General features: G+C 45.8%; 1 pseudogene; it reads left to right on the forward strand.

Annotated features, from left to right (window-relative positions):
* Positions 1-2,674: 2,674 nt before the first annotated feature.
* The window catches only part of LOC141026082 (uncharacterized), a 49,179-nt pseudogene continuing 24,362 nt past the window's right edge, over positions 2,675-27,491 (forward strand).

A 27,491-nucleotide genomic window follows, 5' to 3' on the forward strand; every position in this document is an offset into this window, starting at 1 on the left:
GCTCTTGTCTACTTACATGCCACAAGTTAAATCTAGCAACAAGAGTAAGAAAGATTCTTCATCTAGTAGTAACAATAATCATGCTAAGTCCAATGTTGTTGCTTCTAGTAGTTCTCTTGATTCCACTAATGATTCTCTTAGCCAAGTTACACTTGAGCAAGAAAATAGCTTATTGAAGGGAATTATAGAGAAAGGTGTTTACAAGAGCCTTGCCGGAAGGAAGCAATTTGAGGAAATTGTACGCAAGCAAGGAAGTCACCGGAAGAATCAAGGTGTTGGTTTTGAACAAAAGTTCAATGCCAATGGAGTTGAGTGGGAAGAAGATCAATACCCCAAGACGAAGTTTTTTCCTCAACAAGAGAAGTATGATCCTACCTCTTTCCAAGGAACACAAGCTCAAGATGATTTTCCACCACAAGACCACAAGCAAAAAGGCAAGGACAAGATTCAAGAGGAGATTGCTGCATTTGAAGAAGCTCCCAAGGCCTTGGTCAAGTGGGTTCCCAAGACTACATCAAGTTCAACTACATCAAGTACGACTACAACTCCAAGGATTCCCATAACGATGATGTGGATCCCGAAGAAGAAGAACCAGAGAGTTCTTGAGGGTGACTCCGCCAACATACTTCACTCATATCCTTTGGCGAGGACATGTGCAAACAACTTCCACATCTTGCACTAGTTCAAGGAGTCACAAACCCTCTTGTTGGTAAGACAAGGGACAAGGTAACCTAATGCTTTCATGGACATCATCTATGTGTACATCACTCTATGTCTATGGATATCATTGTTTGTTCCTTGTGGGACTAACCCATGTAGGTATTGAAAGTGCATCTCACTCCAATGGATTGCTCCAAATGATCTACATCAACATTGAGCGTCCACATCTTCAACACCTACATGAAGTCATCATCGACAAAACCCAAGGTTAGTTCATCCCTCTTAGGGGGGATAGCACATCTAGTGGGAGCTTTACTCTAATCAATTGAGCTAAAGCAACTCTAATGATGTGAACACAACAATGCTTTATGTAAAAGTGGTAACCCCACATGTGCTTAAACGATGAGTATGACCTATGATCAAATGTTCTCATTTGACTCCTAAGTCAATATACTCATATATAGATGACCTAGTCATCGCCAATTGCTTGATAGATGCTAGAGTGTTTGTGCATGCCTTGTCACATATTTCATTTGCCATTTTATTGTGTGAGCATGTTGGTTGCATATTTTACTCATTCGAGGACATCCATTTGTTGTTTTGATTGTTTGGCTTTTTCTCTTTTGACAAATGGATGGACAAGAATGCCTAAGAACACCCTCTAGCTATCTATGCTCTTCTCATCTCAAAGTCTATTCATGCTACATCACAAAGTTTGATCAAGTCAGATTCGAACCACTCTGTGTGAGGAGAACTCGGAGTCCCCGATTCGTCATAGACTTAAACTTCCAAAACCTCTTTGTGCATTTCGGTATGACCGAATCATCCACTTCGGTCACACCGAGTTCACTAAGTTGATCTAGGTTTTCCATCTCGGTGCAACCGATTTGAACTTATTGGTCACACCAAGTTGCAGTAACCGCTTCCGATTCTGCATCCCGGTGCCACCGAGTTGTTCCACTCGGTCACACTGACAGGGTCGGGATATATAAACCCACGGGTGAGATTTTGGAAATTTCTTCAAACTCCTCAGCCCGCGCGTGTATCCTGCTCTGCCTCCTTGGGTCTCCGGATCGTCTCCTCGCCGCCAGCGACCTCCCGCCGCTAGTTTCCATTGCTGTCAATGGATTTCTGCTCCGCCGTTGCTGCTGTAGCGAACCTCCGCCGAACTAGGGTATGGGTTCGACTCTATGTGCTAATTCCTTAACTCCGATTCATAGCACATTGCTTTGCCATGATCTTTACCACGTATGCAAACAATCTATCCACAACAAACATCCGTTAGGTTAGATTTGATTAAAAAGTTAGGGTTAGATCTCCGCCGAACTCATCTCGGACCGACCGAGTTGGAGAAATCGGTCTCACCTATTTGGCTTAGGCCATTGCACATGCGTGTTCGGTCTGACCAAAAATCGCAAATCGGTTCGACCGAGTTCGACTCTTTGTGAAACCCTAGCAATCTCAGTGCCACCGAACTGTGACTCGGTCTGACCGAGTTCACTAGTTTAGGTTCCAAAATTGCTTCGGTATCACCGAGTTTAACAAATCGGTAGCTCCGAAATGCTTTCTGTGGAGAACTAAAACTAAGTTTTTAAGTCATCTGTTTTGGAAAAACTCTACACTTTGTGATGCTCGTCCACTCTACCTCATCTACATCTATTCACAGGGTCTGCTGTCAGTGAGATTGCCAAGATGTCTGACCAGAGTGACAGTCAGAACAGATCTGAAGAACAAGTGCAATTGAGTGAGGGTTCAGATCCCTCAAGCAGCTATGATGAGGGCAGCAGGAGCACACCTAGTAACTTGCCCAAGGCAGCCACTAGAGCAAGGAAGAAGAGAACCTCAGACTCTGAGGATGAGGACTATGTGGCTGTTGAGGATGAGGCCACCTCAAGGAAGAAAGTCTTGAAGAAGGAGTATGGCACAGCTGCTGCAACAAAGCCAGGGTTGAACAAGAAGGCACCTGCCAAGAGAATCCCAATGTCAACCAAGGAAAGTTCCAACAGGAGAAACTATGAAATTCACCACAGAATCAGATGATGGTGAAGCAGCAGGAGATGACAAGAAAAAGAAGAGGGCAAGAACCACTACTGCAAAAGTTCTTGGAAAGTCAACTATGGTAAGAGATTAAGAGGAAGAAGAAGAGGATGCTGCACCAGCACCCAAAGCTCAGAAGCTTATGGGAGATGCTATCAAGTCAGGGGCTGCTCCATCAAAGCCCAAGACTGCTCCCAAAGCAACAGCTCAAGCTCGGAAGCCTACTAAGCCTAAGAGAAACACTAGAAATATTCCTGCAGAAGAGAAGAACAAGGCCCCAGTGCCTCAGGCTGAAGAAGACGATGATGAAGCCCTAGTGCTAAGGAAACTGAAACCCAAGATTCCAGACCACAGTGATGCTCATCCAGTGGCTGAGGACATGCACATTAGAAAAGATGCTGGACTGAGATTGTGGAGATAGTCTGATCCCTATGCTGTGAGGAGGAGGACTGCAGTTGACTACAGGTTTCATACAAAAGAACAACAAGACTTCTATGAGACTATTTTGCTTGACAAGAAGCCAATTGTCTGTGACATGAGATGGGTTGATTGGGAATACATCAAGGAGAATGAAGTTCACTTCCCAGGAGTATATGACAGCTTCAAAGCATGTGGAGTAGATAAGTTTGTTGGGCAGAAGCTCACAAAATGGAATGATGAGCTAATCATGTAGTTTTATTCCACTGCCTACTTCTATCCAGATGGGAAGATAGTATGGATGTCTGAAGGTACAAGGTACCAATCTACTGTTGAAGAATGGGCTGGATTGATCAATGCTCCAGAAGAACATGAGGATGACTTGGATGTGTATGCCAAGAAGAAGAAAGACCACAACACTATGGAAAACATGTACAAAGAGATCCCTGATAAAGCTTTGGAGACACACAAGCTTGGGTATGTACATTACTTGTTGTCTGGTTTGCCTAGCATCAACACCATCCTAAGGCACACCTTGCTACCCAAGTCAGGAGATCACAAGATGATTAGAGGACATTCCATCAACCTGTTGCAAATCTTTGATGTTCCTCAAAAGTTTAAAGTCATGAGCCTGATTGTAGAGACAATCAAGAGGACAGCTGCTAACCAAAAGAGAAGTTGTGGGTATGCTCCACATATTTAGGAGCTCATCAATTCTAAGATGGGCACAGGAACATACTTGTTGGACAAAGAGCATTTACCCTTGCTCCGAGAGTTTGAAGATAATGAAGTTGTCATGAATGAGAATGAACCTTCATCAGCTCAAGCACAAGAGAAGAGAGCTAAAGCTAAGACAGAAAAAGCTGCCAAGATGCCAAGTGTTGAGGAAGCATCTCAAGTTTTCCTGAAGAGCAAGCAAGATCAGCTGGCATATCTGATCCAATCTACTTTGAGGATTGAGAAGGGCTTGGCCACCCTGACTCAAAATCAGGAGAGCTTGGAGAGGATCATAGAAACAAAATTTTATGATCTTGATCTGAAGGTTACTGAGATACAAACAGCAGTTGAGCAGCTCCAGGAGGAAGCCGAAGAGAGGAAAGGAAAGGCAACTACTGATGCTTTTCAGCGAGTGCCTAAAGGTCAGAGGTCTGCTGCAGTGCCAATACCAGATACTAGAGCTACAGCGTCAGCACCAGCAGCTACAGCTTCAGTGCCACCTCCAACAGCCACTCCACTAGCTCCAACTACATCAGCAGATGCCTTCGTCCTTGGAGTTCTCTCTACACCACCTCTCGAAGACCAAGCCCGAGAGACGCATAGCATTATGCATTTTCGAACTTTTTGGTAACTTGTTGCCAACGGGGGAGAAGTGTATAGATCATAGGCTTTGAAAGAGAGTGTTTTGCTTCTTTGTCTCTCTTGCTTTTGGTTGAACTTGTTGTGTGCTTCGTTGATACTCTATGTCTGTGTGAGATACTTGTTTGATCATGTGTTTGATCATGTGCTACTTTAATGCTTGCTTGGATGATATTATCTCTTATATCTTTTATATGATCATTCACTTTTCTTGGTGATGAGTGCATGCTTTTCATTTTCATCATTTTGAGCGCTCCACCAAGATGTATGTGACATGGAAGAGTGACCCATGATCCTAATCGATTGTTCATTTGCATTCAAGAGCAAATTTTAAGTAATGCAAAAATTTAGGGGGAGCTCTTGCTGATCACATACTTCTCAAAGCGACGATGTATTTCAATCTTATTATCATTTGTCGAAGCTTTGATCTATATGCTGTCATCAATTACCAAAGAGGGGGAGATTGAAAGTGCAACTATCACTGGGTGGTTTTGGTAATTCCTAACAACGTATAGCTCATTGAGCTAATGTTATTTCAATATAAATATTTCAGGAAAGCTCAATGATTGGCATGGCATGGATTAGGAATGTGTACCCCTCAAAATGCTAAGGACATATATTGGCTCAAGCTCAAGACTCTACATTTTACTTTTAGTGATCCAAGATCACATTGAGTCCATAGGAAAAGCCAATACTATTAAAAGGGGACGAGGTGTTGCTTAATGGTTTACTTGCTCAAAATGCTTAGTGATATGCTCCAAAAACCCTCAACCACTTTCTCATATCCACATATGTCTCAAACCAAAAGTCAAACTCGGTTGTCGGTGTCAAAACTGGCGGATCTCGGGTAGGGGGTCCCGAACTGTGTGTCTAAGGCGGATGGTAACAGGAGGCGGGGGACACAATGTTTACCCAGGTTCGGGCCCTCTCAATGGAGGTAATACCCTACTTCCTGCTTGATTGATCTTGATAATATGAGTATTACAAGAGTTGATCTACCACGAGATCGTAGAGGCTAAACCCTAGAAGCTAGCCTATGATTATGATTGTTGTTGTCCTACGGATTAAACCCTCCAGTTTATATAGACACCGGAGGGGGCTAGGGTTACACAGAGTCGGTTACAAGGGAGGAGATCTACATATCCAAATTGCCAAGCTTGCCTTCCACGCAAAGGAGAGTCCCACCCGGACACGGGACGAAGTCTTCAATCTTGTATCTTCATAGTCCAACAGTCCAGCCAAAGTATATAGTCCGGCTGTCCGAGTACCCCCTAATCCAGGACTCCCTCAGTATCCCTTGAACCAGGCTTCAATGACGATGAGTCCAGCGCGCAGATTGTCTTCGGCATTGCAAGGCGGGTTCCTCCTCCGAATACTCCATAGAAGATTTTGAACACAAGGATCATGTCTGGCTCTGCAAAACAAATTCCACACACCACCGTAGAGAGTATAATATTCCACAAATCTAATCTTCTGACAAATTTCATAGCGTGACATCACACCACGGCCCGGTCATTATTCCAACCTTTTTCTCAACCAGCTACTGCACATATTGCGAGGCCATTTTCTTGGCACGTCTTGTCAAAGCAGAGATCGTGTCCCCTCATCACGGGATTCTCATCAATACGGATGTGGGTAACCCAACCGTGCCTGCTGGTATGACTCCTCGATTTTAGGCAAGTTCTAAACGGCCACGCGGAGGATGCTTGATATTCACCCTCTTTATAAAGGGGCCAAGGCCGGTCCTTTTCTTCTCGTGCTCGATCCTTCCCTTCTCCCACCTCGAATTCCAACATCCAAGGCTCAGGCTAAGCGCTTCGGACCTTCAATCATGTCCGGATCCAACCTTCAAGGCCGGTGGATGGCCTCCTCTGTCACAGAGGAGGACATCAAGAAGCTAAGAGAAGCTAGGTATCTGACCGCCGAAATCTTGCACAGGCTGCCTGCTCAAGGGCAGGTCATCCCCACTCCCGAACCCAACGAGAGTATCGTATTTGTTTCCCACTTCCTCCGAGGGCTAGGCTTTAGTCTTGATCCCTTTGTTAGAGGGCTTATGTTCTATTACGGGCTCGATTTCCATGATCTAGCTCCAGATTCCATCCTTCACATCTCATCGTTTATCGTCGTGTGTGAGGCCTTCCTCCGCATCACCCCACACTTCGGCTTATGGCTCAAGACCTTCAATGTGAAGCCGAAGATGATCGATGGGCGACACGTAGAATGCGGAGGTGCCATAATAAGCAAAGGCGCAGATGCTCCATGGCCAAAGGGTTCCTTCCCGGAGATGTCCGGCTTATGGCAGCGGGAGTGGTTTTACATCACAGCTCCCCGAAGTGCTAAGTGGGTAGCTGCCCCCGCCTTCTGTTCGCCCCCCCCGCCGCAACTGGCGTCATGGGTCAACAAGGGGCTGGACTGGGGGTCAGTTAATGACGTGCCGACATTGCAGAGTCGCATCCGAGATCTCCTCAAGAGAGATGTCAGCCTTGTCAAGGTAATGCAAGTCGTGCTAGTTCGTCGGGTCCTGCCATGCCAACGCCGACCTCTCCGTATGTGGGAGCTCAACCCGGAAGGACCGCGAGCTATTCAGCAATTCTTCGGCATGACGCTCGAAGAGATGTATGGATTGTTCTTCGGATCACGAATAAAGTGTCCGCACACCATCGAGGATGCAGGTCTAAACTGCAATCATCCAGATACCCACGTAAGTAATTCCGCGGCCGAACATGCTGTCTTGTTATTTGCCACAACATCATTCTGAAAAAATCGCTCTTTGACCAGGACTGGATAAAAAAGGCGAAGATGATCAGGTGTTCGGCCCCCCTTCCCGAAGGCTCACCGGATCCTGTACTAGCCAGGATGCTTGAGCACGCACCTTATCAAGTGCCATCAGAGGAAGATAAAGGGAGGAATAAAGAAGCCGAAAGCGGGCCTCACGCATTACTCATCCAAACCGGGGGAATTAGTGTCTCCGCAAAGGAGGATAATCGGGGAGAAGAATCTAAAATTCCCTCTCCCCAAGGAAGGAAAAGGACCGCCTCTGAAGACTTGGAAACGAGGGAAGAAACCTTCGTCAGGGGGCCCTGCCTCGGAGGGCGTCCTTACCGCACCGTGCCCGCAAGGGGGTCAGCCCTCCACCGAGCTGTAAGTGAACGAGAGTACTTTTGGTAAATATATCCTGCTTCATCTCCGAGGACAATAACCGAGACGTATGTCTTGCAGTTCGGATCGTAGCCCTTCTCGACAGAGTTCGTCTTCGGGGGATCTTCTTTCGGAGATGATGGAGAGCGAAATGCCTCCCCCTGTCTCCTCGCCTCATGAGGCAGACGACCCTGAGGTGTCTTCATGGAGGATTTCTCCTGATCCGCCAAGGCCAGAAGGTAACCCTTCGGCCACCCAAAGTCCGGAGTATTCGGGTCCTAAGGAGAGCAACAGAAAGAGTCCGGGACTGTCCGGTGCATGACCGGATGAACTGATGGGTCTTCTGGAGCAAGCGGCTATCTCAGAGGCGCATCATACTTTAATGAGTACGGTGGTTGAGAGGATTTCATCCGCCAAAAGTGGGTTGCATGAAGCTTTTATGAGCCTACTACGAGGCTTTGAGGTACGCAAAGTAATATTTTTTTGACGGTACCGCACACGCTAGGTGTGTCCTATACAGATAGTAGCCCCTGAGACTCTGGTTGCTGTCCAGAGGCGGCAAACAGAGGATCATAGTCCCAGGTAATGATCATGCTGCTTACATGTGCAGGCGGCTGAGGGTCCGACGGCTGGCCGGACTGGTGAGTTTGCCGAACTGAGGCGGCAGCTTGATGCGGCAGATGCCGACATCGTGCTTGTTAACAAGCGGCTTGACGAGGCACAGGGTATGTATTTTCGGTGGTCAACAGATATTAAGAGGAGCATGATGCTAGTATCTATAATATGCTGTGACTGCAGATGGAGCTGCCGCCGTGGAGACCCTTCGGGCGGAGCTTGCCCGAGCCAAGGAACAAGCCAGGAGAAGTGATGCGGCTGCCCTAAAGGCGGCCGAAGAGTTAAGAGCCAAACAGGCTGCTTATCGCCAGAGCGAAGATAAAATAGCCAAGATGGATGCCGCCGACCGGTACGAGCTTCTTGAAAAGGAAAGCCAAGCGAAAGCGGTGGACCTGAAGAAAGCCATGGTAGCAGCCAAGGAAACCCGCTCTAAAATCAGAGCAGCGAAAGAGGAGCTTCGTCAAGCCGGAGATATCACGGCTGGGAATCCCTTTTTGTTGCGGACGAAGTTCGGAGATCCGAAGTATGCCCCTCTGGATCAATTATGGAGTGCTGCAGACGCGTACTTGGACTTGGCAACGAGGGTTGCTGATGCGACTGAGTTTTTTAAAGATCAGAAAGATCATGAAGTGGAAAGGTTGTTCTGGTCACAGTTCAGTGCTCCCACGCGTCCGCTGCTGCTAAATGAACAAATGGCCGAGTGGGCTGAGCTCCATAGGTTGTCCGGACTTGCCATGAGGTCTGTCGTGGATCATCTTTGTCCGGAGGGACCAAGGCCGAATAGTTATTTTGGTTTAGTGCAACGATTCCTTGGTGCTGTGCCGCATATCGACGCTGTAAAGAGGTCGGCGTGCATAGAGGGTGCGCGGATGGCTCTTGCCCGTGTTAAGACATACTGGGCAGAGATGGAGGCCACCGCTATTGCAACCCAGGATCCGGCCGTAGGCCAGGTCTCTACCGAGCACTATTTTGAAGAAGTCCTAGAAGGTGCTCGTTTAATAGAGGCTCAGTGCTCGAAGAGTATCATGTTCGAGTGACATGTATCCCATTTGTAGAAACAATGCTATTTGGATTATAAAGGCTATGTTTATACTTTTGCCTGAAAGTAATATGATGCCTCATGTGCGGCCGTTTATGTATGTATATAACCTGAAAGTTTGCAGTCGTCGGCTTCAGCCCCCACGCATATAATGCGGGGGTGTTTGGAAAAGCGCGTATTCACACTTGATCCAACGTCTTGGTCCATTAAGGAGGTGATAGCGCGGCGAACAAGGCAATCAGACTATATAGCTTTAACACTTTCACTTAGCCATAGGAGTTTGACGGTGGGGCTACTATATAGCCCCTGGTACTTCCGCGCTCATCCGAATATGGTGTGCGTACATACATGACCGGGAAACCGGTCCTTCCTTAATGCGGAGGAATCGAGAAGATTCCGCGGAGTCATCGAGTGGTTGACCAGTCTCACGCTTTATCATGACAGTCAGTTTTTGGCTTTCTCTACTAAGGTGCTCATCCGGATGAACCAGGGCACAATCGCAGTAGTTCTCCCGGTGCCACCTTAGCCGATAGAGCGGAACGTAAGGTAGCAAAACACGGGAGCCGGGCAAACCCAACTATTGACCAAGGACATGATTCGGAGCTGATGCATATAAGGCCAAACTCGCGACGCCGAACACTCCCTAAGGTATTCGGACTTTACAACATATACTAGGCTGAGTAACGCCCTCGATAATGAGCCCTGAATTTCCAGGTATGTGCATTAGTCTGACGTGACGGAATGTCAATAACGCCAGCATCCCTTTCGGTTGTGTTGAGTATCCGGAGGGTGTAAAGCAACAAGAGACAGTAAAAAAGGTTTACACAGGGTCTTAATCTAAAAAGAAACCTTTGAGCGGGGCCCTGCTACACGTCTGCGCCTGTGTCTCCATTGTGCCGTATCCTGGAAGGGTGTAGCACGATGATCATCTATAAAAGAGAAGAACCCAGGTGAAAGTCTTCGTGCGAAAAATTGGTTATCTTAATAAACCATTAAAATGCAATCTAAATAGGGTCAAGCCGAACTGTAGTCCTTTTTACATGCGGGAAGCCCCTAGTACCACCTATGGGGATATATCCGTCGACCCAATCTCAGGTTTATCTAAGCTGTTATAGGTAGTTGTGCGACAGACTTGTCTAGCCATGTCCGCGGTCTTGACGACCGATCATTTATTCTGGTTGGAGAGGTCGTTCAGTGTTCGGATACTAGAGCCGCCGCACATTCTTCCACACGTAAGGAACGCTCTGCGTTTCCGCTAACTATGATGATGCCATGTGGACCGGGCATTTTAAGCTTGAGACAAGCGTAATGCGGTACTGCATTAAAACGAGCGAAGGCCGTTCTTCCGAGTAGTGCGTGATAGCCTCTTCAGAATGGAGCAATGTCGAAGGTTAATTCTTTGCTTCGGAAGTTGTCGGGAGAACCGAATACAACCTCTAGAACTAGAGAGCCCGTGCAGCGGGCCTCTGGGCCTGGGATTACTCCTTTAAAGGTAGTATTGCTTTGGCTAATTCTTGTCGGCTCTATCCCCATTTTGCGGACTGTGTCCTGATATATCAGATTAAGACTACTGGCGCCGTCCATAAGGACTCGGGTGAGATGGTATCCGTCAATTCTTGGGTCTAGCACCAAGGCAGCCGATCCTCCATGCCGGATGCCATTCGGGTGATCCCTGCGATCAAAAGTGATAGGGCAGGCCGACCAAGGGTTGAACTTGGGGGTGACGGGCTACACGGCGCATATGTCTTGGAGTGCGCGTTTGCTCCTCCTCTTCGTTATGTGAATCATGTTCACTGTTTTGACCTCTAGTGGGAATTTTTGCTGTCCCCCAATGTTTGGCTGGCGAGGCTCATCCTCGTCTTCACTTGGTGTCTCCCCCCTTGCGTTCGGTGTTTAGCTTGCCGGCCGCGCAAAAGCGGGTCATAAGGCTTGTTAGGGCTGCCATTGTCCTCGGTTTTTCCTGGCCGAGGTGTCTGGCGAGCCATTCGTCCCAGACACTATGTTTGAAAGCCGCTAAGGCTTCGGCATCCGGGCAGTCGACGATTTGATTCTTCTTAGTGAGGAGTCTGTTCCAAAGCTTTCGGGCTGACTCTCCGGGCTGTTGAATTATATGACTTAAATCGTCTGCATCCGGAGGTCGTACATAAGTCCCTTGAAAATTAGCCCTAAAAGCATCCTCAAGCTCTTCCCAACTTCCAATTAAGTTTTCAGGGAGGCTTTTCAGCCAGTGCCGAGTTGGTCCTTTCAACTTGAGGGGCAAGTATTTGATGGCGTGGAGATCATCTCCGCGAGCCATGTGGATGTGAAGGATAAAGACCTCTCGTATGCCTCTATGTTCACGGGTTTGAATCCCTCTGGAAATTCGTGATCCAGCACCTCATCGGTGAAGCATAGGGGGTGCGCGGCACCCCTGTATTTGGATGTGTCATGGCATTCTGACGGTTGTAGTGCTCGGTTTTGATTCCGTGCCGGAGCGTGCTTCCTGGATCCGTAGATGGACCTGGTCAGACCGGCTTTTTGGTGCAAGTCCTTACGTAAATCGTGTACTGACTTATGTGCGCCATCGTTAGCCGCCCTATCGCGGCCACGGGGTGGTCGATCCGGCTGATCGGCCGTTTTATTTTTTGGCTGTATGGGCTCTAAAGCCTCGTCATCGAATTCCGGCAGCAGCTTGCGCTTTGGATAGCTCTTTGTGTGGCGACTGCCACCCTACTTTTCTTCAGTGTCTAGCACTTTGTTCCATCTACTGTTGAGTGTATTTTGCGTGGCCTTAAGCCTTTGCTTCTGCTTCTTCAGACTCCTCACGGTGGCAATAAGCCTTCTATGGAGGTTCTCTTGCTCCAAATGCATTTCCGGGATGATGTGTGCATCATCGTCCGGACTGTTCTCCTCTCCGGAGACGGGTTGATGAGATTTACCTTCGGCGTCGCCGTGATCGGACAGCGGCTCTGTACTATGTTCGCCGTCCACTGGCTCATCCTGCTCTGTCGCTGGGTCCGTGTGGTCGTCGTTTTCTTTGGAGCCGACCGGGGTATTATTCTTTCTTGCGCTGTTATCGCTGTTTTTGCCGAGGCGGGTTTTGGAGCGGCGCCTACGTCGTCGCTTTTGTTGCTTCTCGAGGGGATTATCCTTCGCTGCATTCTTCCGTTCCTCGTCATTGTTTTCTTTAGGTGTATCCACCATGTATATATCGTGTGATGAAGTGACTGTCCAGCGCCCTGTGGGCGGTGGTTCCTGCTCCTCTCCTGCATCGTCGTCCATACCGTCGATGTCTTCGGAGTCAAAATCAAGCATGTCGGTTAAATCGTCGACAGTGGATATTAAGTGGGTGGTGGGTGGGGAACGAATTTCTTCGTCGTCCGCTTCCCACTCGAGCCGGACATAGTTTGGCCAAGGGTCTCCTGACAAGGAGAGAGACCTTAATGAATTTAGCACATCGCCCAAGGGCGAGTGCTGAAAAATATCCGCGGAGGTAAACTCCATGATCGGTGCCCAATCAGATTCGATAGGCACGGACGCAAGCGGTTCGGAGCCCGTGGCCGGGGATGAATCCAAGGGTTCGGCAACACAGGTCTCATAAGAGGTGAAGTCAGTATTCGGCTCTAACGCCGCTGAGTGTGCGGCCTGCGTGGCGGGGTCCATCCACCCGTCCTCAGACGGCGCAATCTGCTCCGGATTAAGGGCGGAGTAGCCACAGGTGTGATCTTCCGAACACCGTCCGACGGCTGAGCTAAGTCATGCTCGTCGTGACTGTGCGGCGCACCTGACATGGGCTCGAATCTGTCAAAGATCAAGTCTCTGCGGATGTTGGCGATATAGTTTAAGTTTCCAAACCTGACCTGATGGCCAGGGGCGTAGCTCTCAATCTGCTCTAGATGGCCAAGCGAGTTGGCCCGCAGTACGAAACCGCCGAATACAAAGATCTGTCCGGGGAGAAATACCTCACCCTGGATCGCATCGTTGCCGATGATCGAAGGGGCCATCAAGCCTTTATCGTGATGGCACAGTGGAACTCTCAATGAAAGCACCAATGTCGGTGTCAAAACCAGCGGATCTCGGGTAGGGGGTCCCGAACTGTGCGTCTAAGGCGGATGGTAACAAGAGGTGGGGGACACAATGTTTACCCAGGTTTGGGCCCTCTCGATGGAGGTAATACCCTACTTCCTGCTTGATTGATCTTGATAATATGAGTATTACAAGAGTTGATCTACCACGAGATCGTAGAGGCTAAACCCTAGAAGCTAGCCTATGATTATGATTGTTGTTTTCCTACGGACTAAACCCTCCGGTTTATATAGACACCGGAGGGGGCTAGGGTTACACAGAGTCGGTTACAAGGGAGGAGATCTACATATCTGAATTGCCAAGCTTGCCTTCCACGCAAAGGAGAGTTCCACCCGGACACGGGACAAAGTCTTCAATCTTGTATCTTCATAGTCCAACAGTCCGACCAAAGTATATAGTCTGGCTGTCCGAGTACCCCCTAATCCAGGACTCCCTCATCGGCCCCACCGAAGCCTTCTATCCGGCGCTACCGAGTTCAGTTGTCATAGCCACTGCCACAAAACCCTAGTCATTTCGGTCTTACCGATAGGGATCTCGGTCTCACCGAGATGGGATTGAAAACTCTCTATTTCCCTTCGTAACATTTCGGTCCAACCGAGATAACCGATCGGTCCCACCGAGTTCGCAATGCAAACTCTCTGTTTCCCTTTCGTAACATTTCGGTCTCACCGAGATGAGCGAATCGGTCCCACCGAGTTTGCCTGACCAACTCTCTGTTAGCTTATTACCAAAATCGGTCCCACCGAGTTTGTGTAATCGGTCTCACCGAGATTACGTTATGCCCTAACCTAATGAAATCGGTCCCACCGAGCTGACATGTCGGTCCCACCGAAAAGCCTAACGTTCACATTTTGAACTAGATCGGTCTGACCGAGTTTTGTTATTCGGTCCCACCGAGTTTTGGTGATTTGTGTGTAACGGTTAGATTTTGTGTGGAGGCTATATATACCCCTCCACCCACTCTTCATTCGTGGAGAGAGCCATCAGAACATGCCTACACTTCCATCATACATTTTCTGAGAGAGAGAACCGCCTACTCATGTGTTGAGGTCAAGATATTCAATTCCAACCATATGAATCTTGATCTCTAGCCTTCTCCAAGTTGCTTTCCACTCAAATCATCTTTCCACCAAGTCCAAATCTGTGAGAGAGAGTTGAGTGTTGGGGAGACTATCATTTGAAGCACAAGAGCAAGGAGTCCATCATCAACACACCATCTATTACCCTTTGGAGAGTGGTGTCTCCTAGATTGGTTAGGTGTCACTTGGGAGCCTCCGTCAAGATTGTGGAGTTGAACCAAGGAGTTTGTACGGGCAAGGAGATCGCCTACTTCGTGAAAATCTACCCTAGTGAGGCAAGTCCTTCATGGGCGATGGCCATGGTGGGATAGACAAGGTTGCTTCTTCGTGCACCCTTCGTGGGTGGAGCCCTCCGTGGACTCGCGCAACCGTTACCCTTCGTGGGTTGAAGTCTCCATCAACGTGGATGTACGATAGCACCACCTATTGGAACCACGCCAAAAATCTTCGTGTCTACATTGCGTTTGCTCCCTCCAAATTCCTCCCTTTACCTTCATGTGCAATGTTTTACATTCCGCTGCTATACTCTTAGACTTGCATGTGTAGGTTGGTTGCTTGACTGGTGCCAAGTTGCTAAAATCTGCCAAGACTTAAAATTCGGAAAAGGCTAGATTTTTATTTGGTCAAGTAGTCTAATCACCCCCCTCTAGACATACTTTCGATCCTACATCAACACTTGATGCTCTTACTTGATTTCTACCTTCGCCGATTTCAGCATCGCGAAGAGCTCGGGAATCATTTTCATCATCCCTTGCATATTATAGTTCATCATGAAGTTCTAGTAGCTTGGTGATAGTGACTAGAGGACTCTGTCAATCACTATCTTATCTAGAAGATTAACTCCCACTTGATTCAAGCGATTGTAGTACCCAGACATTCTGAGCACATGCTCACTGGCTGAGCTATTCTCCTCCTTCTTGTAGGCAAAGTACTTGTCAGAGGTCTCATACCTCTCGACACGGGTGAAAGTGCAATCATGCCCTTACATCAAGTTTTGATGTTGATGACAATATACATGTAGGGGACTAACTATGTTCGTCAAGTGAACCTGAGGTGTTATTTCTATTCAAGGACATACGGAGTTGTTTCTATTCAAGGAAGGCATACTAGATCAAAATGAATTTATCTCTTTTTATTCTTGAGTATAGGGATCCCGCACTATTAAGAGGGGATTGGTAGGACCAGTGAAAGACTTGCTCAGTTCAAGAATATTCCTAGCTTCTCCACATTTGGCCTCATATCATAAATCTGCAGGAGAGTCTCTGCCTCTGCTCCCAAGCCGGATGTCCGGGCTGCATCCCGGATGTCCGGGCTACTCGCCGGATATCCGACTCCTGCTGCCCAGACACCAGTAAGCTTCTATGAATTCGCCGGATGTCCGGCCACTTTGCCGGATGTCCGGGTCTTCCAACAACGCTGGATATCCGGGCTCTATCTCGGATGTCCGGCCACTGCTATCCAGAGAGCATCTACGTTCTAGGAATTCGCCGGATGCCCGGCCACTTTGCCGGATGTCCGGGACTTCCAGCCACGCCGGATGTTCGGGCTTCGCCCCGGATGTCCGGCCCCTCTGTTTTATCCTCTGCTTTCTGGTTCATTTCACAAATTTCACGCCAGGCCGGATGTCCGGCCCCTAACCCGGATGTCTGGCCTGCCCTGTCACTTACACTACAACGGCCATATTTGCACCATCACTATATATAGCCCTCTTTCTCCCCGGGAGAGGGTTGACCATTCACTTTGAACACTCTCAAGAACACGTTTCACTCTCTCTCACACACTCTACACCAAATCTTAGATCCCTAATGGATTTGAGAGCATTTTAGAGAAGTTGTCCACTCAAGTGATAGATCCACTCCTTCCCCACCTTTGCACCAAAGGAATTCGTGTTTCGAGAAAGTCTTGAGCTTTTCCCCATCGTTCTTGTTACTCTTGGAGGTTGGAGACTCCTAGGCGGTAGGAGTCATTCGGAGACGAATCGACCATTGTGATTACCCCTGGAAAGTTTGTGAGGGTTTGGAGACTACCCCAAGGTCTACCACTAGTGGTTGAGAAACGCCTTCGTGGTGTTGTCTCAAAGGGAGAATAGGGTGATCCTTCATGGCGTTGGTGTGCCTTCGTGGTAACATCCACCTCTCTAATGGTGATGTAGCTTCCCTCCAAGGAAGTGAACATCGGCATACATCCTCATCTCTCAGAGTTGCAGTTATCCCTAACCCTAACTAACTACTTGTGGTTACTTGTCTCTTAGTATTTACTTAATTTGTGCTTGCTTACTCACTTACTTGTGTTACTTGTTTACCTTGCTTAGCTCTTACTATCATACTTGCAATTGTTAGGCTCACTTTCATATTCCGCATTATTGCCTAAAATTGCTAAGTAACAATTAAAATTTGTAATTGTACTTATTCACCCCCTCTAGGTCCATCTCGATCCTTTCAATTGGTATTAGGGCCTCATGCTCTATTCTTGCGCCTTACCGCCCTAGAGCGAGATGAACCCCGATGGGACTCCCCTAGTTGTGGATCCGAAGGATAAGGGCGCGGCTTCCATGAAAGCTAAGTCGTTTACTTCTGAGGATCTGGAACGGGCCCTTGCTAAGCAAAAGGAGGACCATGATGCTTCTCTTGAGGCCTTTGTCCAAATGAGATTAGCCACATTAACCACGATGCTTGCACCAATTTTGGGTGCTGGGGCCTCGAGGCCAACTGTGCCTACTCCTTCACTTGGCCAACAACCTCCTAGTAATGATCACTCCAGTGTTCCTTGGCTTTATGCAAGACCTCAAATAGAGAAACCAAAGTATAACCCTCAAGGCAAACCTCCTTTACTTGATGACAATACCGATTTTGCTTTGTGGAGAGTTGCTATGCAGGATCATCTTCAATATGGGAATGATGAGATGTTGGATATCTTGGAGTATGGCTACAAAGTTGTTGACCCGAAGAATATTACACCAAGAGAAATATATTACAAGAATCTCAATGAAACAGCAACCATGTGCATAAGGAGAGGTATGACTGACAAGCAAGGGAGACCATACATACACATCACAAGTGCCAGGGAATTATGGGATAGCATTATGAGGACCAAGGCCGGTACCTCCACTCTCCGGCTTGCTTAATATGAAATTGCCACTGGTCAATTGCAAAAAAATTGTATGGAGAAAGGTGAATCCCCAAGCAGCTCCTTGAGCGTCTCATGACTCTCACTGCTGACATCGAGTCTTGCGATTGTAACAAGACACAAGATGGATTCAACTTGACTGAGCGATTTCTCGTGGACAAGTTACTTCATGCTCTTGCTCCATATCATCACCAAATGGTGTGGGACATAATACAACAACATGGATTCAAGGAAATGACTCTGTATGACATCATATCCACTTTCCAACTATTTGAAGAGTCGAAGGCAAATGCTACAAAACATCTTGCCATGCATGGTACCTCAACATCAAAGATCAATCTTGCATTGAAGGCCAAGCATGTATGTGAAGAAGAGCAAAATGAAGAAGAAGAAGATGATGATGAATAAGATGGTGATGAGATTGACTCCGATGAGAGCCCTTCATATGAAGACATTACCCTCTTTGTCAAGAAGTTTAGCACGAGAAAATTCAAGGGAAGATTCCAGAAGAAGAAACTTTGAAGAAACCAACCACTTCTCCAACGATTGCCCTTATGAGAAGAGAGAGGATAAACCAAGGTTTACCAAGACTTTTCCCAAGAAGAAGTTGCCAAATCCTTTGAACTCCAAGCTCAAGAAGAAAGATGGGAAAGCAATGGTTTCTCATGAAGAATCCGATCCGGATGATGTTAGTGGTGCTGCCAGAGTAGCTCAAGATTCTTAAAACACCTTGAGGCTAGTCAACAATAGTGGTGATCTTGTCACCTACAACTATATGAAAGACTACAATGGAATGCTCACAAGTGCCTAATGGCAAAGGCCGTGGTAGAAGATGGAGAGGACCAAAACTCTCCTGACAAGGTCAAGGTAACCCCATGGTCAAACCTCCTATTTTCACTCCTTCTACTCCTTGTGAAGAGTATCTTGATGCAGAGGATAATTATGATGATGATGATATAGATGATCCTATGCTTGCTAAACTAAATTTCATGTGCTCCCTCAAAGGAAAGAAGCTCACTATGTTTCTTATGCTTATGGAGATGGTGAGTAAGCACACTATCACCATTAAGGAACTCGAAACCCTCGTCACCGAGGAAAAGGAAAAATATGAAATCCTTGAGCAGAAATTCCAATATGAGGAAGCACGAAATGACGAACTATGCTTGAAAATTGGTGCAAACATTGATGTTCATGCTAAAGAACTTGCCTCCTTGAAAAAGGCTAAGGACTCTTGTAAGGATTTGATGAATGAGAAAAGTAAGCTTGTGAAATCTCATGCTTCTCTCTCTAAGGATTGTGAGCTTCTATATGTGTCCCTCAAGACTAAGGGAGAAGAGCTCACCCTTCTTACAAAGGGTTTCAAGACACTCAAGCTTACTTATCTTGAAACCCTAGCCAAGGCTTATTCTTCTCCTATTATCAATGTTGATGCTTGTACTACTAACTCTAGTGGTGACCTAACATCTATTCTTGAGGAGAATCGCTTTCAAAGGCACAACTCGAGAGAGGACTCATGACATGTGCTCAAGGACAAAAGAACCTTAATGAGGTGTTGAGTCAACACAATGAAGTGTTTGCCAGGGAAGGGCTCGGGTTTGACCCAAGCACAAGCAAGAAGAAGACGTCTTCTCAAAAGTGCATCACCCCTCTCAAGGAAACATTTGTTCGAGGAGGGCACAAGGAGAAAGGTAAGTTTGTGAGTGGGATGGACACAAGGGGCATGCCCACTCTCAACAAGACAAAAGAGTTCATGCCTCCATCCTATGTACTTCATAAAACTAAGGATGGAGAAGTTTATGCAAAATTTGTTGGTCCTCGTAATGCATTCCGGTTTTATGCTATTTGGGTCCCTAAGACCCTTGTGACTAACTTGAGAGGTCCCATTGCAAAATGGGTGCCTCTAACCAAGTCATAATTGTGGGTAGGTTGCTTTCTCTGGTGGAGTCAAATGGGTGATCAATAGTGGATGTACCAACCATATGACCTGAGATAGCAAATTGCTTTACGATTTCATGGAAGCTATTCAACCATTTATGAGCATTGTGTTTGGTGGAGAATCAAAATGACAGGTGCTCGGGTTGGGCAAGGTGGCTATCACAAATGACATGTCTCTTGCAAATGTCATGCTTGTGAAATCCCTTAAATACCATTTGCTTTCTGTTCGTCAATTGGCTTCTGTTGTTTATGATACACTATTTGGACTAACATATGTGAAAGTCTTTAAGAGAGATACTCTCGAAGTGGCCTTTGTTGGAGAGTTGGACGGCAACCTTTACACGGTTGATTTCTCGAAAGAGAGCACATTCCATGCAAATTGTCTAATGGCCAAGGCCGACAAGGGGTGGCTATGGCATCGCCGGCTAGCCCATGTCGGCATGAGAAATCTTCAAGATATCTTAAAGGGTAATCACATGCTTGGACTAACCAATGTCTCATTTGAGAAAGATCGTGTGTGTAGTTCATGCATAGCCGGGAAGCAACATCAATCAAAGCACCCACCCAAAAATATTGTATCCACTTCAAGGCCTTTGGAGCTCCTTCATGTGGATCTTTTTGGGCCTACTTCATGGGATAGTCTTGGTCGGAAAAAGTATGGACTTGTCATTGTTGATGATTACTCAAGATATACATGGGTGTTTTTCCTCAAGTCCAAGCACAAGAAGAAAATCACTATCATTGATTTTGCCAAGCAAGCACAACGCAAGTTTGACAAAGAAATCTTGGCAATAAGAAGTGATAATGGCTCCGTGTTCAAGAACTACACCTTGGAAGAATTTCTTTGTGATGAAGGAATTGATCATCAATATTCCGCACCATACACTCCTCAACAAAATGGTGTAGCCGAGAGGAAGAACCATACACTTGTAGAGATGGCAAGGTCCATATTGGATGAATACAAGTCGCCACATAGTTTTTGGGCCGAGGCTGTCAACACTCCATGCCATGCATCAAACCGGCTCTTCCTCCACACAATATTGGAAAAGACTCCATATGAGCTCCTAACCGGGAACAAGCCAAATGTCAAGTACTTTCGTGTATTTGGGTGCAAATGTCTCATCCTCAACAAAAGAGAATGGTTAGAAAAATTTCAATCCAAAACAATTGAGGGCATATTTGTTGGCGATGGATCAAACTCTCATGCCTATAGAGTCTACAACAAATCCAATGGATGTGTTGTAGAAACTTGTGACGTGGTGTTTGATGAATTTAATGGCTCCCATGGGGAGCAAGTTGATCTAAGTGATGTAGGTGAAGAAGATTCTTATCAAGATATTTTGGCCATGTGTGTTGGTTCTCTTCTTCCAATGGAACAAGAATCTCATGATGATGATGAAGAAGATGGAAGTTTCACACATCATCAAACCACTTCAACACTCATACCACCACAAGCTCCTATTGCTCAACCGATGCCCGTAGTTCAAAAGCAAGATCATCACATCATTAGTACATGTGTGAATACATAGACAAACAGAGTGTTATTCATATTTCCTTATATCATTCCGATTAGGATTTGTCACTCCGATTGTCGGAGAGGTATCTCTGGGCCCTCTCGACAATGCACATCACTATAAGCCTTGCAAGCAATGTGACTAATGAGTTAGTTGCGGGATGATGCGTTACAGAACGAGTAAAGAGACTTTCCGGTAACGAGATTGAACTAGGTATTGAGATACCGACGATCGAATCTCGGGCAAGTAACATACCGATGACAAAGGGAACAACGTATGCTGTTATGCGGTTTGACCGATAAAGATCTTCGTAGAATATGTGGGAGCCAATATGAGCATCCAGGTTCCTCTATTGGTTATTGACCGAAGATGTGTCTTTGTCATGTCTACATAGTTCTCGAACCCGTAGGGTCTGCATGCTTAACGCACGCTTAATGTTCGGTGACGATCGGTATTATGAGTTTATGTGTTTTGATGTACCGAAGATAGTTTGGAGTCCCGGATGTGATCACAGACATGACGAGGAGTCTCGAAATGGTCGAGACATAAAGATTGATATATTGGATGACTATATTCGGACACCGGATGAGTTCCAAGGGTCACCGGATAAGTATCGGAGTGCCGGGGGGTTATCGGTACCCCCGGGGGAACTATTGGGCCTACATGGGCCATAGGGAAGAGGGGAGGCAGCCCACAAGGGACAGCCGTGCCCCCTCCCTATAGGGAGTCCGAATTGGACTAGGGAGGGGGGCGCCCCCCTTCCTTCTCCTCTCCCTCTCCTTCCTTCCCCCTTCCTCCTCCTAGTTGGACTTGGAAAGGGGGAGTCCTACTCCTACTAGGAGTAGGAGGACTCCCCCTCCTTGGCGCGCCCAAGGGCCGGCCGGCCTCCCCCCTTGGTCCTTTATATACGGGGGCAAGGTGGCACCCTAGGACACACAAGTTGATCATTGATCTCTTAGCCGTGTGCGGTGCCCCCCTCCACCATAATCCACCTCGGTCATATCATCGTAGTGCTTAGGCGAAGCCCTGCGCCCGTAGCTTCATCATCACCGTCATCACACTGTCATGCTGACGAAGCTCTCCCTTGACACTCTGCTGGATCGTGAGCTCGTGGGACGTCACCGAGCCAAACGTGTGCAGATCGCGGAGGTGCTGTACTTTCGGTACTAGGATCGGTCGATCGTGAAGACGTACGACTACATCAACATAACGCTTCCACTTTCGGTCTACGAGGGTACGTGGACAACACTCTCCCCTCTCGTTGCTATGCATCACCATGATCTTGCGTGTGCGTAGGATTTGTTTTGAAATTACTATGTTCCCCAACAGTGGCATCCGAGCCAGGTTTATGCGTAGATGTTATATGCACGAGTAGAACACAAGTGAGTTGTGGGCGATAATAGTCATACTGCTTACCAGCATGTCATACTTTGATTCGGCGGTATTGTCGGATGAAGCGGCCCGGACCGACATTACGCGTACGCTTACGCGAGACTGGTTCTACCGACGTGCTTTGCACACAGGTGGCTAGTGGGTGTCTGTTTCTCCAACTTTAGTTGAATCGAGTGTGACTACGCCCGGTCCTTGTTGAAGGTTAAACAGCAAACTTGACAAAAAATCGTTGTGGTTTTGATGCGTAGATAAGAACGGTTCTTGCTAAGCCCGTAGAAGCCACGTAAAACTTGCAACAACAAAGTAGAGGACATCTAACTTGTTTTTCCAGGGCATGTTGTGATGTGATATGGTCAAGACGTGATTATATAAATTGTTGTATGAGATGATCATGTTTTGTAACACAGTTATCGGCAACTGGCAGGAGCCATATGGTTGTCGCTTTATTGTATGAAATGCAATCGCCATGTGATTGCTTTACTTTATCACTAAGCGGTAGCGATAGTCATAGAAGCAATAGTTGGCGAGACGACAACGATGCTTCGATGGAGATCAAGGTGTCCAGCCGGTGACGATGGTGATCATGACAGTGCTTTGGAGATGGGGATCAAAGGCACAAGATGATGATGGCCATATCATATCACTTAGATTGATTGCATGTGATGTTTATCCTTTATGCATCTTATTTTGATTAGTACGGCGGTAGCACTATAAGATGATCTCTCACTAAATTTCAAGGTATAAGTGTTCTCCCTGAGTATGCACCGTTGCTACAGTTCGTCGTGCCGAGACACCACGTGATGATTGGGTGTGATAAGCTCCACGTTCACATACAACGGGTGCAAGCCAGTTTTACACACATAGAATACTCGGGTTAAACTTGACGAGCCTAGCATATGCAGATATGGCCTCGGAACACTGAGACCGAAAGGTCGAGCGTGAATCATATAGTAGATATGATCAACATAGTGATTTTCACCATTGAAAACTACTCCATCTCACGTGATGATCGGACATGGTTTAGTTGATATGGATCACGTGATCACTTAGATGATTAGAGAGATGTCTATCTAAGTGGGAGTTCTTAAGTAATATGATTAATTGAACTTTAATTTATCATGAACTTAGTCCTGGTAGTATTTACATAACTATGTTGTAGATCAATAGCTCGCGATGTAGCTCCCCATTTATTTTTGATATGTTCCTAGAGAAAAACTATGTTGAAAGATGATAGTAGCAATGATGCAGACTAGGTCCGTGATCTGAGGATTATCCTCATTGCTGCATAGAAGAATTATGTCCTTGATGCACCGCTAGGTGACGGACCTATTGCAGGAGCAGATGCACACATTATGAACGTTTGACAAAGCTTGGTATGATGACTACTTAATAGTTTAGTGCGCCATGCTTTACGGCTTAGAACCGGGACTTCAAAAATGTTTTAAACGTCACGGAGCATATAAGATGTTCTAAGAGTTGAAATTGGTATTTCATACTCATGACCGTGTCGAGAGGTATGAGACCTCTGACAGTACTTTGCCTACAAGATGGAGGAGAATAGCTCAACCAGTGAGCATGTGCTCAGATTATCTGAGTACTACAATTGCTTGAATCAAGTGGGAGTTAATCTTCCAGATAAGATAGTAATTTACAAAGTTCTCTAGTCACTATCAAGAAGTTACTAGAACTTAGTGATGAACTATAATATGCAAGGGATGACGAAAGTAATTCCCAAGCTCTTCGCGATGCTGAAATCGGCGAAGATAGAAATCAAGAAATAGCATCAAGTGTTGATGGTTAACAAGATCACTAGTTTCAAAGAAAAGGGCAAAGGGAAAGAAAGAGGAACTTCAAACAATAATAGCAAGCAAGTTGCTGCTCCCATGAAGAAGCCCAAAGCTAGACCCAAGCCTGGAACTGAGTGCTTCTACTGCAAAGGAAATGGTCACTGGAAGTGGAACTGTCCTAGATCCTTGGCGGATAAGAAGGATGGCAAAGTGAACAAAAGTATATTTGATATACATGTTATTGATGTGTACTTTACTAGTGTTTATAGCAACCCCTCAGTATTTGATACTGGTTCAGTTGCTAAGAGTAGTAACTCGAAACGGGAGTTGCAAAATAAATAGATACTAGTTAAGGGCAAGGTGATGATGTGAATTGGAAGTGATTCCAAGGTTGATAAGATCACCATCGCACACTCCCTTTACCTTCGGGATTAGTGTTGAACCTAATGTTATTTGGTGTTTGCATTGAGCATAATATGATTGGATCATGTTTATTGCAATACGGTTATTCATTTAAGTCAATGAATAATTGTTATTCTGTTTACATGAATAAAACCTTCTGAGGTCATACACCAAGGTGAATGGTTTGTTGAATCTCGATCGTAATGATACACATATTCATAATATTGATGCCAAAAGATGCAAAGTTGATAATGATAGTGCAACATATTTGTGGCACTGCCGTTTAGGGCATATTGGTGTAAAGCGCATGAAGAAACTCCATGCTGATGGACTTTTGGAATCACTTGATTATGAATCACTTGATGCTTGTGAACCATGCCTCATGGGAAAGATGACTAAGACTCCATTCTCTGGAACAATGGAGCGAGCAACTGACTTAATGGAAATAATACATACTGATGTATGCGATCCGATGAGTGTTGAGACTCGCGGTGGGTATCGTTATTTTTTGACCTTCACAGATGATTTGAGCAGATATGGGTACATCTACTTGATGAAACATAAGTCTGAAACATTTGAAAAGTTCAAAGAATTTCATAGTGAAGTGGAAAATCATCGTAACAAGAAAATAAAGTTTCTACAATCTGATCACGGAAACGAATATTTGAGTTACGAGTTTGGTCTTCATTTGAAACAATGTGGAATAGTTTCGCAACTCACGCCACCTGGAACACCACAGCGTAATGGTGTGTCCGAACGTCATAGCCGTACTTTATTAGATATGGTGCAATCTATGATGTCTCTTACCGAATTACCACTATCGTTTTGGGGTTATGCATTAGAGACAGCTGCATTCACGTTAAATAGGGCACCATCTGAAAATCCGTTGAGACGACATCGTATGAAATGTGGTTTAGCAAGCTGTCGTTTCTTAAAATTTGGGGTTGCGATGCTTATGTGAAAAAGTTTCAACGTGATAAGCTCAAAATCCACATCGGAGAAGTGCGTATTCATAGGATACCCAAAAGGAAACCGTTTGGTACACCTTCTATCATAGATCTGAAGGCAAGATCTTTATTGCTAAAAGTGGATCCTTTCTAGAGAAGGAGTTTCTCTCGAAAGAAGTGAGTGGGAGGAAAGTAGAACTTGATGAGGTAACTGTACCTGCTCCCTTATTGGAAAGTAGTTCATCACAGAAATCAGTTCCAGTGATTCCTACACCAATTAGTGAGGAAGCTAATGATGATGATCATCAAACTTCAGATCAAGTTACTACCGAACCTCGTAGGTCAACCAGAGTAAGATCCGCACCAGGGTGGTACAGTAATCCTGTTCTGGAGGTCATGTTACTTGACCATGACAAACCTACGAACTATGAGGAAGCGATGATGAGCCCAGATTCTGCAAAATGTCTTGAGGCCATAAAATCTGAGATAGAATCCATGTATGAGAACAAAGTGCGGACATTGGTGGACTCCCCTGTTGATCGGCAAGCCATTGAGAATAAATGGATCTTCAAGAGGAAGACAGACGCTGATAGTAGTGTTACTATCTACAAAGCTCGAATTGTCGCAAAAAGTTTTCGACAAGTTCAAGGTGTTGACTCCGATGAGATTTTCTCACTCATAGCGATGCTTAAGTCTGTCCGAATCATGTTAGCAATTGCCACATTTCATGAAATCTGGCAAATGGATGTCAAAACTGCATTCCTTAATGGATTTCTTAAAGAAGAGTTGTATATGATACACCAAGAAGGTTTTGTCAATCCTAAAGGTGCTAACAAAGTGTCCAAGCTCCAGCGATCCATCTATGGACTGGTGCAAGCATCTCGGAGTTGGAATATACGCTTTGATAGTGTGATCAAAGCATATGGTTTTATACAGACTTTTTGAGAAGCCTGTATTTACAAGAAAGTGAGTGGGAGCGCTACAACATTTTTGATAAGTAGATGTGAATGACATATTGTTGATCGAAAATAATGTAGAATTTTTCTGGAAAGCATAAAGGAGTGTTTGAAAGGAGTTTTTCAAAGAAAGACCTCGGTGAAGCTGCTTACATATTGAGCATCAAGATCTATAGAGATAGAACAAGACGCTTGATAAGTTTTCTCAATGAGTACATACCTTGACAAGATTTTGAAGTGGTTCAAAATGGAATAGTCGAAGAAGGAGTTCTTGCCTGTGTTGCAAGGTGTGAAATTGAGTCAGACTCAATGCCCGGCCACTTCAGAAAATAGAAAGAGAATGAATATTTATTCCCTATGCTTCAGTCATAGGTTCTATAAAGTATGCCATGCTGTGTACCAGACCTATTGTGAACCTCACCATGAGTTTGGCAAGAGGGTACAATAGTGATCCAAGAGTGGATCACTGGACAGCGGTCAAAATTATCCTTAGTGAAATAAGGAGATATTTCTCGGTTATGGAGGTGATAAAGAGTTCGTCATAAAGAGTTGCGCCGATGCAAGCTTCGACACTAATCCGGATGACTCTAAGTCTCAATCTAGATACATATTGAAAGTGGGAGCAATTAGCTAGAGTAGCTCCATGCAGAGCATTGTAGACATAGAAATTTGCAAAATACATACGGCTCTGAATGTGACAGACCCATTGGCTAAGCTTCTCTCACAAGCAAAACATGATCACACCTTAGTACTCTTTGGGTGTTAATCACATAGCGATGCGAACTAGATTATTGACTCTAGTAAAACCCTTTGGGTATTAGTCACATGGCGATGTGAACTAATCACATGGTGAAGTGAACTATTGGTGTTAAATCACATGGCGATGTGAACTAGATTATTGACTCTAGTGCAAGTGGGAGACTGAAGGAAATATGCCCTAGAGGCAATAATAAAAGTTGTTATTTATATTTCCTTATATCCTGATAAATGTTTATTATTCATGCTAGAATTGTATTAACCGGAAAC

Source organism: Aegilops tauschii, chromosome 6, assembly GCF_002575655.3.
Source record: "Aegilops tauschii subsp. strangulata cultivar AL8/78 chromosome 6, Aet v6.0, whole genome shotgun sequence".
NCBI lineage: Eukaryota > Viridiplantae > Streptophyta > Magnoliopsida > Poales > Poaceae > Aegilops > Aegilops tauschii.